This window comes from Hippopotamus amphibius, chromosome 12 (assembly GCF_030028045.1).
Source record: "Hippopotamus amphibius kiboko isolate mHipAmp2 chromosome 12, mHipAmp2.hap2, whole genome shotgun sequence".
NCBI lineage: Eukaryota > Metazoa > Chordata > Mammalia > Artiodactyla > Hippopotamidae > Hippopotamus > Hippopotamus amphibius.
Window position 1 is genome coordinate 36889433 of NC_080197.1, and position 4204 is coordinate 36893636.

Sequence of the window (4204 nt, forward strand, 5' to 3'; positions counted from 1 at the left end):
ACGTGCACCCCCTGAGCCCTCTGCTACTGGGACCTGGCATTTGGTGATGCACCTCCATGGGATTCACTGGTGTGTGTAGGAGTTGGAGTCATATGGCCTGCCCCATTTGTGGAACATTTCCTTTCTCTGCAGCAGCATCTTCCTTGGGAGTGGTGCCTCCAATCTCTGCCTCCACGAAAGCCCCCAGCTTCCCTCCACATCACCAACATGGACTGTCCTCCAATCCTCTCCATCTTTGAAGGTAGGAGAAAGGCACACTTTGCTCCAGGTAAGTCTATAGCAGTGACATAAACACAAGATACCAGCAGGCTTTTCGTACCCCTATTACAGATTAAACAGACCTAGAAAACAAACAACAACAACAAAAATCCTGCCCTCGCTTCGGTAGCACATATACTAAAATTGGAACAACACGGAGAAGATTAGCATGGCCTCTGCACAAGGCTGACATGCAAATTTGTGGTATTCCATACTTTTTTCTGACTTCAGACTATAATACAAAGCTGCAGTAATCAAATCAGTTTGGCACTGGCACAAGAACAGAAATATAGATCAATGGAATAGGATAGAAAATCCAGAGTTAAACCCATGCACCTATGGTCAACTAATACATGAAAAAGGAGGGAAGAATATATAATGGAAAAAAGATAGTCTCTTCAGTAAGTACTGCTGGGAAAACTGGACAGCTACATGTAAAATAATGAAATTAGAACACTCCCTAACACCATACACAAAAATAAATTCAAAATGGATTAAAGACCTAAATATAAGACTGGATATTATAAAACTTTTAGAAGAAAACAGAGGCAGAACATACACTGACATAAATCACAACAACGTCTTTTTTGATCCACCTCCTAAAGTAATGAAAATAAAAACAAAAATAGACAAATGAGACCTAATTAAACTTAAAAGCTTTTGCACAGCAAAGGAAATCGTAAATAAAATGAAAAGACAACCAACAGAGCAGAAGATAATATCTGCAAAAGCAGAAGCAACTGGCAATGGATTAATCTCCAAAATATATAAACAGTTCATGTAGCTCAATATCAAAAAAACAAACAACCCAACTGAAAAACAAGCAGAAGATCTAAATAGCCATTTCTCCAAAGAAGACATACAGATGGCCAAAAAGCACATGAAAAGATGCTCAACATCACTAATTATTAGAGAAATGCAAATCAAAACTACAGTAAGATATCACCTCACACCAGTCAGAATGGCCATCATTAAAAGTCTACAAACAATAAATGCTGGAGAGGGCCTGGAGGAAAGGGAACTCTCCTACACTGCTGCTGGGAATGTGAATTGGTACAACCAACATGGAGAACAGAATGGAGGTTCCTTAAAAAACTAAATATAGAATTACCATATGATCCAGCAATCCCACTCCTGGGCGTATATCCAGAGAAAACCATAATTCGAAAAGATACACAGGCACCCCAATGTTCATTGCAGCACTATTTACAGTAGCCAAGACATGGAAGCAACATAAATGCCCATCAACAGATGAATGGATAAAGAAGATGTGGTACATGTATAATGGAATATTACTCAGCCATAAAAAAGAATGAAATAATGCCATTTGCACAACATGGATGGACCTAGAGATTGTTATACTGAGTGAAGTAAGTCAGACAGAGAAAGACAAATATCATATGATATTGCTTATATGTGGAATCAAAAACAAAATGGTGCAAATAAACTTAGTTACAAAACAGAAAGAGAGACACAGATGTAGAAAACAAACTTATGGTTACCAGCAGGGAAAAGGAAGGAGGGATAAATTGGGAGATTGGGGTTGACATATACACACTACTATATATAAAATAGATAACCAACAAGGACCTACTGTATAGCACAGGGAACTCTACTCAATACTCTGTAATAACCTATTTGGGAAAAGAATGTAAAAAAAGAGTGGATATGTGTATATGTATCACTGAATCACTTTTCTGTACACCTGAAACTAACACAACATTGTAAATCAACTATACTCCAATAAAAATTAAAAAAATAAATTCCACAAATATCTGCTCATTGCTATGTTCTCAGTGTATAAAACATAAGATGTTCAGTAAAATGATGATGCAAAGGGAGGGAGAGGAAAAGGTTTGAGGAAGGAAAACTGTGTGGAATAAACGTGATTTTTTAGCTAACTGTGCAATATTCCAGAAGTTTCCCTAATGGTTCAAAGGGGTAGTATACAATCCTCAATTCACAATCACATTTATGTCTCTAAACTGCCACCCAGCGAGATATTTTGAAAAAAGATTGAAATAATGTCATCAGATAAACAATATAGGGTGTTTTGTTTTTGAAATAGGCTTCCCCCTGCTTCTGTCCCCACAATTAATATGTGCCAATAGTAGAACAATTTGAAAATACAGAAAGTGATATAAAGAATAAGATTAGCAGGACTTTCCTGGTAGTCCAGTGGTTAAGACTCTGCGCTCCCATTGCAGGGGCTGCGGGTTCGATCCCTGGTTGGGGAACTAAGATCCCACATGACTTGGGGCGTGGCAAAAAAAAAACCAACAAAAAACAGTAAGATTTTGGGCTTTCCTTCCAGTTTGGTCTCTAATGCTGGCTCTGTGTTCAGTATTTCTGTATTGACATAGTTCAAGTCAGAGTATGTACATATTGTGTCCTGTTTTTCTTTCAATAATTTTGGATTGTCAAGTTTCATTCTCAGGGAATACATCTGAAAATGACGTGAGGATGCCAGTCTCAAAGTTTACTCCCAGAACAGGACAAGCAGGCCTCTCTCTCCCCTCAGCCAGGCACACACAGTCTCAAAGAGCCCCGCGAGTGTAAAAGAAGGCCAAGAATAAAACAGGAATATAAACGTTGTTTCACAGTGGCATCTGCAGGAACTGACTTTCTTCACCATTTCTCTATTGTTTTCCCTTTCACAGATTTTTTTTTTAACTCGTTAATGTCTAGCTATATTTCTAATTTTTTCCTTAGGATAAATAGTTTGAAGTCAAAGACCCTGGTCAAAGAACATGATCTTTTTGGTTAGCATTTTCTCATTACAACACTTTTCTCTGAAAATGATATGTTGTCATCTCAAAATCTGGAAAATACCAAAAAACAAAACAAACAAAAAACCACGTAAGACTAATAACATAAAAGTTGTAAATATTCCTGTAACCCAGAGAAATTAGTCAGTACTGTGACATCTATAATTCCATATGATTTTGTTAATGTTTCTGCTTCTTTTATTAATGTTACTTACTCTTAATTGTATTTTCCCATATCATTAAATATTATTTCAAAACATGATTTTAATGGCCTGATCCCTCTCACACATCATAACATATTGAGCTGTTTCCCTTTCATTGGCTTTACTGGGCTGTTTCTTGCCTCTTTACTATTTCAAACACCATGGCCATTAACACCCCAAGGTTGAGTCTTGAAACCTCTACCAGCTCAGTCCCACCTCAGGGATGAGAGCATTGAAACCAGGACATGCACAGAGGTCTCTTCACGCTGCAGTGGGCACATTTGTGTCCCCTGGGGCAACTGTCAAGAGGTGCCTCTCTGGGTGGATGTGCCTCCTCTGAGGGGACCAATTAGAGACAGGGCCCCTTTCCTGGGGTTGTTGCAGCCTTGCCAGGTACATAATGGGGTGAGCAGGGTGTGGGCTTGATGTGTGCACCCACCTTCTTGGCCATGTGTATTTGTTGCAGTCAAAAACCTGGTCAACCTTACACAGCTGTAGTGCTACATGTGACTTTTTACTGAAAGTAAATGACAGAGCTGGTTGGCAGATCCAAATGTGGTCAATCCAAACTCTGCTGCTCCTTTAGGTGCTTCAAAAATGCCTTCCTGATCAGGTCAAGAGGTTAGCAAGCTGGGTTTCTGCAGCTCTTGCTACTCAGTATTCATGGCCAGGCACTGATCAGAGTACATTTCATTTTTGAAAAAGCAGTCACCAAGGGATTATCTAAACGTTCCATTCAGGCAACTTCATGTATTGTCTGGCTTTCTAAACTTTCCAAACTTATCCAAACTTTTTGATATTAAAGAGTCTTAAGTTATGGACTGCCATTAAAAAAAAATTATTGTGGTCTATCCTTAGGAAATGTCCCCTCAGCCAGTTCATCTGGGCAAATTGTTAAAAACAGCAAGGATCTTGAACACGACCTTAACATTCATCAGATGTGAAGGGAACAACTATGTGTCAATTACTTCAGGG

At 38.8% G+C, this 4204-nt stretch overlaps 1 non-coding gene across 1 annotated transcript; it reads left to right on the top strand.

Moving 5' to 3' along the window:
- The first annotated feature begins 372 nt into the window (after window positions 1-372).
- Window positions 373-479, top strand: LOC130834274 (U6 spliceosomal RNA). Its single transcript, XR_009048656.1, has one exon. It is a non-coding gene; the product is annotated as a U6 spliceosomal RNA (small nuclear RNA).
- The last annotated feature ends 3725 nt before the right edge of the window (window positions 480-4204 follow it).